The 14,732-nt window shown below is 35.0% G+C and overlaps 1 pseudogene; it reads right to left on the bottom strand.

Annotated features, from left to right (window-relative positions):
* Window positions 1-11,463: 11,463 nt before the first annotated feature.
* Window positions 11,464-11,582, bottom strand: LOC111743368 (annotated as a pseudogene).
* Between the last annotated feature and the right edge of the window lie 3,150 nt (window positions 11,583-14,732).

Below are 14,732 nucleotides of genomic sequence, written 5' to 3'. Positions count from 1 at the left end.
TTTGGGGGGCCATGTGATACATTACACATAATTGACATTATAACTGAATTATATTTGAATAATTATGCCTTTTCGGAACTCCCCTTCCCTGATCTTTATTTAATCCTTGATGTACAGTAAGAAGAGAGGAGGACTCAATGAACAAGTCTGAAATCTGATGTCAAAACAATACAGCAAAACAGCTCCATCAAAGAGCTGGGAACACACCAATGGAGAATGTGGGTCATTGGAGACGTATGCTTACGATCTTCTTCAGTCTGCCTCTACTCAGCCTCAGTCACTCAATTTCACGACCTTGAGGACAAAGTCACTGTGCTATCACTGTGGCTGCAGCAAAAGTCTCCTCATAGCTCCTGGCTTATTTTTTTAATTACAGGCATCATTAACTCTTATACTTCTTAACATTTCCTATATCTTTCAAAACGTGTTCTCAAGAAAGTACCATTACATCAAGTTACTTGATATCTACAGAATACCCAGCAGCAGAAAAACACTTTCCAGTACACATGGAACATTCACCAAGATAGACCATATTCTGAGATAAAACACATTTTAACAAATTTAAAACAATTAAATTTATACAGTGTGAACTACCCAACAATTTAAAAAAAAAATTTAAACCACAAGTTAAAAACAAAAAATACCTAAAAAATTTCCCCAATATTTGAAAATTTAAAAACCCACAGATATCCAAATAAACCATGGGCCAAAGAGGCCGTCGCAGAGAAATTTTAATTAGAAATCAACAAAATTTAAAACAGATTTAAAAATTATAAAAATAAGTGAAGCCAAAGCTGGTTCTTTATCATTATCAATCATAATGTAAAACCTCTAGCCAGCCAAAGGGAGAGGGGGCAAATTATCAATATCAGAAATGAAAGAGGGGACATTATAAAGATTCTATTGTTATTAAAAGGACAATGAAAACATTATTAACACATTTATGTCAATAAATTCAACAACTTAGCCGAAATGGACACACATGCAAAGATATAAACTATTCAAGTTCATGCAAGAAGAAATATATCCTGATTAGTTCTATATTCAGGAAAAAAACTGAATTCAAAATCCTTTCAAAAAAGTAAATTTTAGGCCCAAATGCCTTCACTGGTGAATTCTTCCAAACACTGAAGAAAGTAAAAATATTACTCCTATGCAAATCTTCTTGAAAATAAAAAAGGAAAAAAACCTTTCTAACTCACTTTATGAGGCCAATATTACCCTAGAGCTAAACTTGCTGATAAATCATATAAAACTACAGACCAATAAACTTCATGAACATAGCACAAAATCCTTATACATATTAACAAGTCAAATCCAGGAATATATGAAAAAAAAATAGCATACCATGAGAAATGGGGTATATTCTAGGAATGCAGAGTTGATTTAATATTCAAAAGTCAATAATTGTGATTTACTTTATCAATAAACTAAAAAGAAAAAGTATATGATCATCTCAATACATGGAGAAAAATGATTTGGCAAAATTCAACATTCACTCACAATAAATATTCATAGCAAACTAGTAATAGAGGGGAACTTATTCAAACTCTCCATATAAAAAGTCTACAACCTACATTATATTTAATAGAGAAAGACTGAATGCTTTTCCCCTAAGACTTATAATAAGGCAAGGAGGTTTGCTATCATCACTCTCACTTGGAGGTCCTAATCAATGCAATAAAGCAAGCAAAAAGTGAATGAATAAATAAATGAATGAATGAATGGATGGATGGATGGATGGATGGATGGATGAATGGATGGGTAGATGGATGAATGAATGAATAAATACAGACTGGCAAGGAAAAAATGAATCTGTATTTCCAGTAGACACACAAGTGGTCTAAATAAACAATCCCAAATAATTGCAGAAAAACTACTATAACTAGTAAGTACGTTTAGCAAGGTCACAGGATATAAGACAGAAAAATCATCGTATTCCTTTATAATTAAATAAATAACTAGGAATTGAAATTAAGAAAAAAATCAGTGTCATTTAAAATAGCAATAAGATACAAAATAGAGCTAACAATATATATATGCAAAAGATGAATGCTTAAAAGATACAAAGCATTAAAGAGATAAATAAAAAGTCCTAAATAAATGGCACTATGTAACACGTTCACAGAAGATTCAATATTGTTAGAATGTCAATTCTTCTCCAAACTGAAGTACAAATCCAATGCAATATTAAAAATAATCAATTTGGCAGTCTAATTCTAAACTTTGTATGGAAAAACAAAGGACCTAAAATGAACAAAACAACTTTGAGGAAGAGAAACAAGGAGGATTCATACTACCTGATTTCTATACTTAATATGAAACTAAGCAATTAAGACAACATGGTATTGGTAAAAAGATATAAATAAACATCAATGAAACAAAATAAAGAGTGTGGCTATAGACTCACAAGTATATAGTCAATTTATTTTCCACAAAGACATTAAGGCAATTCAAAAAAGATAATGTCTTCAACACAATGTTATGTAAAAATTGGATATTCATATGCAAAAACATTTCTTAAGATCTTAACCAACTTGAAGTATATCACAGACCTAAATGTAAAGTATAAAAATATAAAACTTCCCAAAGAAAACGTAGGAGAAAAATCTTTGTGACATAGGTTATGCTAAGATCAGATTTCTCATATAAGTCATAAAAAGTATAAACCATTAAAAAATTGATAAAAATTAAAACTGATGTTCTTTGAAACTTAATAAATTTAAAAACATACAGAAACTAGAAAAAGAATTTGCAAAACAGATATATGATTAAGAACTGGTACATAAATATATATATATGTATGTATATAAATATATGTAAATATATGTATATGATCATATACATGAATTTTCACAATTCAACAAGATAATTCAATAAGATAACAAACAATCCAATTAAAAATTAACATAAGATTTGAACAGACACTTCACCAAAAAGACATAAAGATGGCAAATGAGCACATAAAAAAATATTCAATATCAATAAACAAGAGGGAACTACAAATTAAAACCACAGTCAGAAACCATTATGTATCTATTAGGAACACAATGAATGAATAGGTATAACATACGAACAGACAATAGGAAGTGCTGGTGAGGATGGAAAGCAACCAGAACGCTCATATTTTTCTAGTGGAAATACAAAATGGCACAACTAGAGATAGGCAGCCTCTTATAAAGTTATACGTACAAAAAAACAACCTATAGGATGAATTTTAATGCATTGAAGTATAATTTAAGGAATCTGACTTATATATGTTATAAGTAAATTAGCTAAGGTATGGTTTAACTCAGGGTTGTCTGTGGACATTTCAGATAAAATAGTAAAGAATTAAATATATGATTTTCATGCAAAATCAGAGAAGAGTGCGTTTTGGGGTGAAACGTTTCTGGAAACCCAAAACACATCACACAGGCAGCCTGTATTCAACCTGTGAGCAAAGCCAGGTGAGAAGCAGTGTGTGGAGTGACAGACAGCTCAGTGCCTCTGGAAAAAAGCCAATCTCAGAACCACGTGAATAAAAGGAAACAAATCAGAGCTGCTGAATCTCCTAGTCCCAAACCCAAACTGGACCTGTTCCAGCACTTTCCGTCCTCCATTCTCATCCTTATCTCTGTGTTTCGACCACTTAATCACAGTCCATCACAGTCCCAGCCTCAGCGCGCGTTCAGAACATCGATCCTCAGGAGGGTCATGAGGTGACCGGGGACCATGAAATATGAGAAAAGGATGAGAAAACAGGGACCTTTAGACTATAAAAGCAATAATAAGCGAAGTCACGATTCCTACAGGCAAATATTTGAAAGTCTGACAGTAAAGGATAAAATACCTGTATCACGTGAATCTCCCGAACCATAATGAAGATTAATGGGCTTGAGTTACAGGGAAACTGAAATCCATTTACTATAAAGTTTAATATATAGTTTAATATAATAATGACGGACACCATCTATCGAGATAGTGTTACACACATTGTCTGTTTTAGTCTTATAACAACCCTTTGAGGCAGATGCTTACAGATGACATAAAATACTTAAGTTCATACAGCTAATGACCAGCACAGTGAAGATCTGAACCCAGGTCTTTCTTTGCTCTGCTCTCCTACCTCCCAGTGGGCTGTTATGATGATCCTGACTTCCTATCACTGATTCTGCTCAAGCCTACTGGGGACCACTGGGCTGGGATGTTTTATAAGGGATTCTACAGTGGACGAGCTAGACCCCATTCGCTTGCTACTTAGATACCATCCAATCATGAGATATATGGAGTTCATTAGAGTATTTTTCATTGGCATAATAAATGAAGCTACATTGTTCTCTTTCCTTTATTTTATTTTATATTTCATTTTATTTTTTTGTCTATCAGTTTCTAAGTTCCTTCCTCTTCCATATAAAGGAAATGCATCCTTCTCCATCACCTTGCATCACTAGAGCTCAGGTGAAAGGGTTTTTTAGTCAATAATGGCATAATTGTGCCCTTGCCCATGAGTGGAGTTTACCAATGGGATAATCTGCTCTCACACACAGATGCTGCTTCTGGCCTTGACATTTGAGGCTGGCTAGCTGGCTGCCACCCTTCAGCACTGTGCCAATGTCTGTGTAGAAGGAGGCACATTTTCCTACCCAAATCCTGCATGGAACCTCAAAGGCTTATTATTTGGAGCACTGATGGATATTTATTTAAAAAGTTCAGAACCTGAAAAGGGCTGATAAAAGCTTATTGTTTATTTCCTCTTCGTGTACGCATTGTTTTCCAGGTTATTGAATCATGTTGAATAAACTGAATTCCTTTTGTTAGTTTCACTTAATGTTTTGCATATTAATTCATCTACTTGTTATATTTTGTTATTTCTAGATGAGTTCAGAAGTCATAAAATTGTAAAATTTCAAGACTGTAGATGTCATCCAATCCAATCTACCACACATAAGAATCCCTTCCACAGCATCCATGAAAAAATTACCATAAAAGCTTTGCTTGAATACTTCATATAATGATGGAGTGGATCATTCTGCCATGAATTCTAGTTATAAAAGTTATTTTTCATAAATAGCTAAATTTCATCTCTGAATGACTTCTATCATTTACTGGAGCAACACAGAACATCTCTCTGGCTTTCCCAGGGCAATTCTTCAAATATTTGAAGATATGAAGTCTTTATAACCATGTCAGTTGGCTATCTCTCTATATCCTACCTGGACCTCTGTTTCTACAGTAACTTTTAATCCTACCTATGCCAGCTGGTAACCAGCCGCATATCTACCTTTCCATAACCTCTGCTGTGCCCTTTTCCTGGATCACTGGAAATCAGAAAACTAACATTTCCAAGATTCCCTTTTCAGCTGAATTGGGTCAGATCTGGAGGTTAAGTTGAAGGCCAGAGAAGAAAGGAAGCACTGGGTTCCTGGCGGCATCTGCCTAAGGTACCAGCTGAGTCACCTGTAGCATCAGCAGAAGCCGTGTCTCCAGAAGCTATGGGGAAGGTGGTTCCTGCTCACAACAGCAGTGAGTGTGGGGTCCCAGGTTCTACCCACAGGGCTGCAGCAGCCTCCTGCTCTCCGTCTGAGGAATAATACCACCTTCCTTTCCCCTATATTGCATCTCTCTCTCTCTGCCTGTAAGACCTAGGGGCATCTATTTCCCTTACCGGACACTGAGTATGAGCTATTATCACACTTACCACATTCTGCACCATGGTACAGTTTCCTGCATTCACGCCTCACCTCACCACTAGGTCGGTCATGAGGATCACACCTAGCATTTGACTCGCAAATGTTAGGGTGCAAAGTTTTTATCATTTGGAACCACTTAGCATCCTCTTCTTCAGACTACACACACCCCATTTACTCTGTGTTCCTCATAAAGCATCATTTCTAAATATCTCATCTTTCTGATCCTCCTCCTTAATTCATTCTCTCCTATTTCGCTGGCTCTTAAAATGCCATATGCAGAAATGCACAACCCATTCCAGATCGGGTCTAATCATAACACTCCAAAATGAAGAGAATGAGTATTTCTTTTACTAAATGAACACTCTACATCCATCAGCGCAAACTCTGATCGTGTTTGCTTGGTGCAGAAATCATGGAACATGCAAAACTCTTCTCAAAATCCTATTCGAACACCCACACTATAAATCATCTTGGAATCCCAAACTCTCAAGATAATTTCAGTTTAAAAATTTTTTTTTCTTTACCATTTGTAAATTTTATAAGCTGCTCATCCATGCCTTCATTCAAAATACTGAGAGCATGTTGAAGAGGACCATCCCAGTACAGAGCACACTCTGCAATGCTGGTGAATCTAGCCTTGTTCCTAGCCATGAGCTGGAGTCAGAGGTCACTTTACTCCTCTCAACTTCATAGCCCCTACACAAGTGATGCTCTCAGCCTCTCACTAGCCAAGAGTTTTGAAATTCAAAGTTGATTTTAAACATTACATGCATTGCACTGTTTCATATGTATATGTGCTTTAATTTATATTTCATAGGCTTAAGTTTGTCTTTAGAATTTGGCACTGCTGATTTCCCAAACAATGGATTACTTTTATTAAAAAGAAAAAAATATGTATATATAGTTATCACATGTGGCTGTTTAATAAAATTGAAATCCCTAGGTATTTTGCATTCTCAAAAGATTTTTTTTTTTGCAAATAATTACTTTTAAAAATAGACTCTTCTTAACAATGAAAATTATTAATTGAATGGAATATAGATCCTAGAAGTGTATGCAGGAGTCCTTGTGACTGGGTATGACACTGTGGTTTTGATTTCCATTTCTCTGATGATTGGTGATGTTGAGCACCTTGTCATGTACTTATTAATAGAACATTTTAATACCTTCTTTGGAAATACAGTCTATTCAGGTCCTTTGTCCATTTTTAAATTGAATTATTTGTTTTTTTCCACTGAGTGTCATGAGCTCCTTATATATTTTGGATATTAGCCCCTTATGAGATATGTGGTTTACAAATATCTTCTCCCATTCGACAGGTTGCCTTTTCATTCTGTTCATCATTTATTTTGCTGTGCAGAAGCTTTTTAGTCCCCCTTGTCTATTTTTGCTTTTTCTACGTGTGCTTTGAGTGTCATATCCATAAAAATCATTGCCTTGTACGTGGACTCTAAAAGAAACAAAATCAACAAAGCAGAGAACAGACTAGTGATTGCCAGGGGCGGGCGGTGGGGTGGTGGGAAGGTACAAACGTCATATTATAAAACAGCTAAGTCCTGAGGAAGTAACACACAGCACGATGACTGTAGTTAACAATACTATACTGTATATTTGAAAATTTCTAAGAGAGTAGATTTTAAATGTTCTCATCACACACACACACAAATTCTAACTACGTATGGTGATGGATACGATAACTAAACTCATTGTGGGAATCATTTTGCAATATTACACACATAAAATCTCTATATTGTACATCTTAAACTGTCATAGTATTCTATTTCAATTAAATCTCAATGAAGCTAGGAAAAAGATTGGATTTGCACAGTACTGTGAACCAGGCTGGATGTCAGCAAACCAAGGCTGAGGAACAAAGTAAAAACCTAGAACAAACAGAGAAGGCAAAGGAAGAGAGAGAGGAGAGCGAAAGAGAAAATAATTGACAATAAATATAAATCAGAGCCAGAAACAGAGAGACAAAAAGTGAGTGAATCGTTAGAGAAATATCAGAGCAACCTGGAAAAATGTTTATGAAGTAGCTGTTACAACATCCTTTGCCAGGTCCTCGAAGGTGGGGAAGGGAGGAGGAAATCCAGACCTCTTCTTTCATAAAGTTCTAGCTGGAAATCTCATGACTGACTTTCATGATAGGTTAAACGCATAATGCCAACTTTAAATATCAAGACAACTTTTAAACTACATAAAGAAACACCATAAACATAGGATGAAATGTTGAATGAGTTATAAAGAGATTAAAAGCTCAGGGGACGAAGATACCATTTCCTAGTGGAATAGTTAAAGTTTTGTTTTAGAAGTCAAGCTCTATGCAAGGGTAAATGGGACATTACTATAAGGATCATTCTTACTGTGGAGCTAGCACATGTGCATACGCACACACAAGCACACATAGGCAATAAAGTACTTGGCGTATCCTCGATCTGTGTAAAGCAAAGTGACATTGTCTGAGCCAAGACTGTGATAAGATATGGAGAAAGATAGAGGCAAGATGAATTGAAGCTTTAATGTCAAAAATAGAAATGTTTAATCTATAGTTTGGGAAAATATTGAAGCAGATTGATATGATGAAATACATTTATTTTCTATCTTGATTTTCAGAAGGGTACCCTGGTCAATGATTCGGTTTCTTAGGCAATCAGTCTAGTAGTAAATATTCATTGATTATAGCCTTATTTTTTGCAGTCAGTAAAAAAACAACAACAACAACAATAATATTTTGCCAAACTTAACACATTTTAATCATTGATTCACAGAAGAGGTTTGATGGGTAAAGTCTTGGCAAAAATCTACCCAACTCCCTTAACAATAGCTGCTTTTGTGTTTCTTTGCTCACGCTGGCATACTTATCAAGCCACGCAAGCCCCTAACTGCTCAGGAAACCAACAGAGTCATCCACCCTGGAAAGCTGCAGTCTCTTCTGGATGCTTAAAAGTGGCCATTTAGTAAAATGTGAAAGTAAACTGCTTCGGTTTGCTTGCTGAATTTAACAGGGATCGGTGACAGTTTCCAACCTTGAGCCGTTTCTAGGGTCAACTACAGTGTTTCAAATTGTTGTTTTTAATATACCTGATTATTTTTCTTTCTGTGTGACTTCTAATTCTAATGGCTCGGTATTTGAAAAATAAAATGAGTCATAATGAAGACAAGACAGCTTTGCTTAGCTGCTTTGCCAGGTAAAACAGTTTAGAATGCAAAATCAGTATGTGTGCAACAATTTTAGCAGATGGAAAGAAAGCAGCAATAATAGATGAACTTGGGTCTTCAGCCAAAAGACCTTATAAAGGGTAAAACATGCAGAACCAGTCAGAATAATTGAAGATTGTTTTGATGTTTAATGAGGTTGCAATTTTACTCAGTCATTTGTCTTTAGCACAGGATAGTAAATTATAAATTTTCTAACACTGCCTGGTTGCCATCTGTTTTTGAGAAATTTTATCTGATAATAGACAATATAATGCATGACCTTGCTAAGCTACAATGGAACCACCCAAACAAAACCCATCGCATATTTTTCCCTATTTCTAGAGAGCTACTCAGAAGACAGGAAAGGGTATTTACACAATTAAAACAACCTCACACTAAATTTTATTTCATTTAATCAACGAGAGATCACAGAATGCTGGTTTCCTAAAGATTCTCTTTTATAATTAGCCATAATTTTACAAGAGAGAGTTTCCATAAGTATCTTTAAAAGGACTTAATAGATAAAACAGAAAATCAACTAGTAATGCATTTTCCAGTGTCTATATTTGTTAGAAACACCTGTTGTATTGCATTACAGTCATTATTTGTGTTTTATTTTAAATAAGTAATATCCAGAAAGGCCAATTATTTGCTATATATATAAGCTTTGATTTTAACTGGCATTTACCTGCTTCCAAAAATCAAATATTATCTTAGAATGGAAAAAGATTTTCATTAAAGATGATTTGGGGAACAATATATCTGTAGACAAAATAAAACAATGCATGATTTTAGGCAATAAAAGTGATATTGAAATAAATATAGCTTTTAAAATTTGCATATTTAAAGAAAATTGCATTCCTATCATGTATCATGGACTAAAACTTGAGTATGCTTGGTAAAAGCCAGTCACATAAATTTATAACCCTGTAACCTATAAGTTAATAACATGCTATGTTGATAGGTATAATTGTAGATTTTCCGTAAACTTGTATATTGTATAAAAGGGCATTTTGTTTTTACAAGAGAGATCCACTTGATTTTCCAATAAAAATATTCAGAAATAAAATGATTTTTATCTAAATTCCTAGTAGTCATATGATTTCATAACAGATACCTAAAACATACTTTAGAACTCAAGAAAAATAGCTTTTTATTGAACTCTGGATAAATAAACCTAAGAAAAACCTAAAAAGAAAAACCCAAAAGAAACTGTACTATAAGCCAAAGTCCTATTTCTTAAAACATCATGCCGCAATCGTTTCAGTCAAGAAAATGGTAAATTAAAAAGCCTCAACATAAATATTAAGGGATGGAACCAAATCAGTATATTGAAACTAAATTTAGTAAATGTTTCACCAATTATGCAACTCTACTTGTTTTTGACTACGTCCATATATTCTAATACAAATATCATATATAATTCTTAATATTTATAAGTCATCTTGTCTAGCTGCAAATTGCTTTCACACCAATCGTATCATTTATTTCTGGGAAGTCAAAGGATGAGGAGGCTTACTTGTCTCTCCATAGAAACAGAAAGATACATTCTAGAGAGAGCTACAGGTGCTACAAAAACCACAAGCTCAATACAGTGATGCAGGCTAGGAAAACCACACACATTTATCAGTGTAAACACAGGTGACCTTAGCATGCCAGCCCATCTATCTGCTTGGAGCTGCCATCCTGCTGAGGCCGCTCCAGCTCCTTGACAGTAAATCTTTACACCATTATTTTTATCCCCTGTGCTGACAAGACATCTCATGCTGTGAGTTGCCAAATGTTTATGTGCAAGGACGTAGCTTCCATTATTGTTATTAGTTCTCTGCCCCCAGGCATGAGCCAGGAACAGTAAAGGCCATATCATGAGAAAAAATAGTCTCCCCTGGCCCTCAGATTTACAAACTGAAGCCTGGTTCCTACGGAATGTGGGAAGGGGTTTATCTTTTTTAACATATTCAAGAAACGGTTCTGAGACTGATTTCTTATCAGTCAGCGGAAACAGCAAGTTCACAGAGTGCAGTAATGGACAGAGTACTAGACAAAGTGGCAAGAGATGTGATTCCTATTTCTGTCACCAACCACTTATGTGGCCTAAGCAAATCCCTTAGTTGGGTTCTTAATTCTATTTCTCTCTCTTTTAACAAGAGGCTTCTTTTGAGCCAAAAAAAAAAAAAAAAAGGTATTAAAGACTAAACATTCAATAATGTCCTACCCATCTCTCCCTATAAATAAACGTTCAAGATAATTTCCAAAACGTCCTAAAGTAATTTTCCCAAGTGATTGCAAGTAAACACTTCTAAATTGCTTTGAATTACATTTCCCCCTCCTAGTCCTCGGCCATTGCATTGGCATTCAAGGATTGACATATCTCGTCTGATTTTAAAATGTCCTATTCCTTTTCCAAAAGACACTTTGGGATTTAGTATTCTATTCTTTTCCTTCTTTCCTTCTTTCCTTCCTTCCTTCCCTCCCTCCTTCCCTCCTTCTCTCTCTCTCTCTCTCTCTCTCTTTCGGCAATCCTTGGTTGACCTCACAGATTGCAAGGACCTTGTCAACTTACAATCCCTTATTTTTTATTTATTTTTTCTGCCTACAGCACCTGGTCCTCCTAGGTGGTCTCCCACCCAAGTACTAACCAGGCCTGACACTGCTTAGCTTCCGAGATCAGACAGGATTGGGCTTGTTCAGAGTGGCATGGCCATAGACTAGTATTCTTTTAAATAGTAGTTTACAAGTATCGATAAGTGTCAATTTAAATGCTCCATTTATATTAAAATGCAAGATATAGTTTGTATATTTGACATTTACACAAAAACCTGTGTGGGAAGCTCTAGGAAGGCAGTACCCATGGGTGTCTTGCTCTCTATTGCATTTTTAGGTGCCTAACAAAACATGCAACTCACTGCAAGTGCTCAATATATGTTGATAATGGAAAAAGGCTAAGGCACCATGATTAAAGGAAAAGGTGTAAACTAAGATTCAAGAAGCTAGATCTGTGGAATACCAGCTTATCTGGAATTAGGAACCGGTAACCAAGAAGAACGACCACTTTGCCAGCGACTTGAGAAGAAGCTAAGGCAAGTTTGGAATGGATCAAAAATAGAAACAGATGACTCAGTGAGAAAGAAAAAAAAACATAAGCTTAACCCACCCCCCACCCCCCACCCCAATCTTAACCTTCTTTCCATCAGAAAGCAATTTTTGTTGCATTCAAAACTCTGTCCTGTGTATAGGGACATCCTGCCAACTCGAGGGGAAAGGCTTTTCCCATCATATTGGTTCCAGAAAGGAGTCCTCATTCTTCAGAGGGCAGCCAGAAAGTGACAGCATGGGTGGGCTATCCATCTTTTACATCACATTTAAGTCCCCATAGCCCCTTATACATAATTGTTTTCTTTCTTCTTTTGTCTACAAAGTTGCAGGGCCCCATAGAAAGAGACTAAAATCATACAGTTCTAACCCTTCCTTGTCATCCCAAACCTTGACTCATCATGAACTATTTAGTCTGAAAATACCTCTGTGTTCAAATACTCATTTCTATTACTTCTTTAAGTTCAGAGTTGTTTTAAATGTTTTGACTTAATATGAAAGAAGTCAATAATATCCTTCTACTTATCTTCCCTTAAAAATAAGTCCATCATTAGCGATCACCCAAACTGGAAACACATCTCCAAAAGTAAAGAGATTTTTAAAGGAGTCATGACAGTAAAACTTCTCAGTGAAGTCAAATGTCTTAGAATCTCACCAATACTTGTCAAGAATCTTTTGTTCGAAAATCTCAATGGAATTCCCACATTAATTAATTCTGACAGCAGCCTGCTAATGTGCCCACATCGCAAATAACGACTGAAAAAGGCGGGAACCCACAGTGAGATGATCAGAAAACCAATACTCTTAAGTCAGTTGCCCCCAAACCCCATATCCTCATTGATTTTCCTTCAGAAAACATCCTTCTTTAGACTAAAGTTACTGCCACTTTGTGCCATGGAGATCAGAAAATGAGATGAGAAGGCCTGGGGTTTTTCTAATTTCCTGTGATCCCAGCAATGTATTATCTAAAAAAAAAACATAGGATAATCTCTTTTGTAGAGGATCTGGTTGTTTTTTATGTGAGGAATCGTCAGAATAACCAATGCGCCATACCGCCAAAAGCTACAACTAGGTATTTATGCTTATTATCATTCTGTTGTTTACATTTTCAAATGTATACTTTATCACGTACTCCAACACACTCTTGGTGTGAAATGATTCGTTTTGTATATTTCTTTTCAAGATCTCCCAGAATGTGGTTTGAAGAATAGGAAGAAGACAAGATACAAGAAGAGGAAAAGCCTGCTAGAATATTGCTGTAATATTACAGAAGTTTAGACTAAAATGGCATCGCTAAAGATGGAGAGAAATTGGCAGAATTAAACAAAGGACTCTTTTCCCACTGCGAAAATGTAAATTTTTAAAAAAGTTTTAAATGAGGCTATTAAAAATGTACAATATTCAGAATAATCTACACTTTCTTCAAGTTAATTTTGGAATAGCTTTTTTTTAATCACAAAATTTAAAAAACAACAATGAAGAACTCATTGTATTTATTTCACAGAAGTCTGAAACTATATGTAGTTGTATAAAATTAATCCTGCCGATATAAATCATGTATGTAGTCAGATTGTTGTAAATTCTACTACTTCACACATTCAACACACAATAAGACAACAGATCAAGGTACACTGCACAGACTGTTTATCACCATTTTAATGAGGACTGCCATTGATCAGTAAAACTTGGCACTGCCATTGCTGTAGGTATCAGTGAAACTTAATCAGCTGGAAAACAGATGAGCCGCACAGTGTCTGGACAATGCCGGTCATTCTGTATGTAATTATCGACTTGAATATGGATAGCTTACAAACTACAATTAGTTTTCTAAAACCACACAATATCCATTTAAAAGTTTTCCTTTGAGATGGCAAAGAGGCAGTGTCTCCTTAAGAACTCCATTTTGGTTTCCGGTATCAGTTTACTCTTTGATTTATCTTACCAACATTCTGGCTTTTTGTTTTTTGCCTTTCTCGCTTCCTCTCTCTGTTACAAAGCAAAGCTATATTTCCCATCATCTGTCTGGTAACAATTAGATTTAATGTGATTAAACTGGGAATTATTCTGTGAGGTACGGTAACCGGCCACTCCCCCTACACACCCCATTGATTTGATTCATTTTTCTTCTATTTCCATTTTAATAATTATTTTATCATTTCATATTAACTTGCTTCCAATAAATTAAATTAAATGCATCAAAGGGCCTCAAAGCAAATTAGCTTTTTGCTAAGTCAGATCTTAAAGATCCAAAATATGATTTTGTTTTTCATTCTGTAGGTAATAAATACGTGTTACACACTGGGAAAAAGCACTTTCAGACTAATTTCCCATTGTTTTTAAATATCTAAGAATTCCTTCTATGGCAAAATAAGTTTCATCATAAATCTTCATAAAGTAAGGTTATTTTAGAAAATATTACTTACCTTTTAAATTTTTTTTCAAAATGCACTGCATGATAAAAATTTCACTCATGGGTTAAAAACCTGACTTCTAGCTTTTTTTCTTTACAATGATAGAATTTTATAATTTAAAATTTCCCCCTACTACTGTTTTCATTATTTTATCTTCATTATAACTGCATAGAGAAAAAAACTATTTCTTTATAAATTAAAAAAAAAAAAAAGGTCAATTCTTCCTCATGGGGAAAATATTGTCTTTCTAGCCACCTACATTCTTCAGGCACAGGCACAGACAGAGTTTACAACAACAGTTCACTTGAAAATAGTTAATTCAGAATGCAAAATCTATTTTTTAGCAGATACTAAA

The sequence above is a fragment of the Pteropus vampyrus genome, unplaced genomic scaffold, assembly GCF_000151845.1.
Source record: "Pteropus vampyrus isolate Shadow unplaced genomic scaffold, Pvam_2.0 Scaffold112, whole genome shotgun sequence".
NCBI lineage: Eukaryota > Metazoa > Chordata > Mammalia > Chiroptera > Pteropodidae > Pteropus > Pteropus vampyrus.
This window is presented reverse-complemented; position numbering and strand designations above follow the sequence as displayed.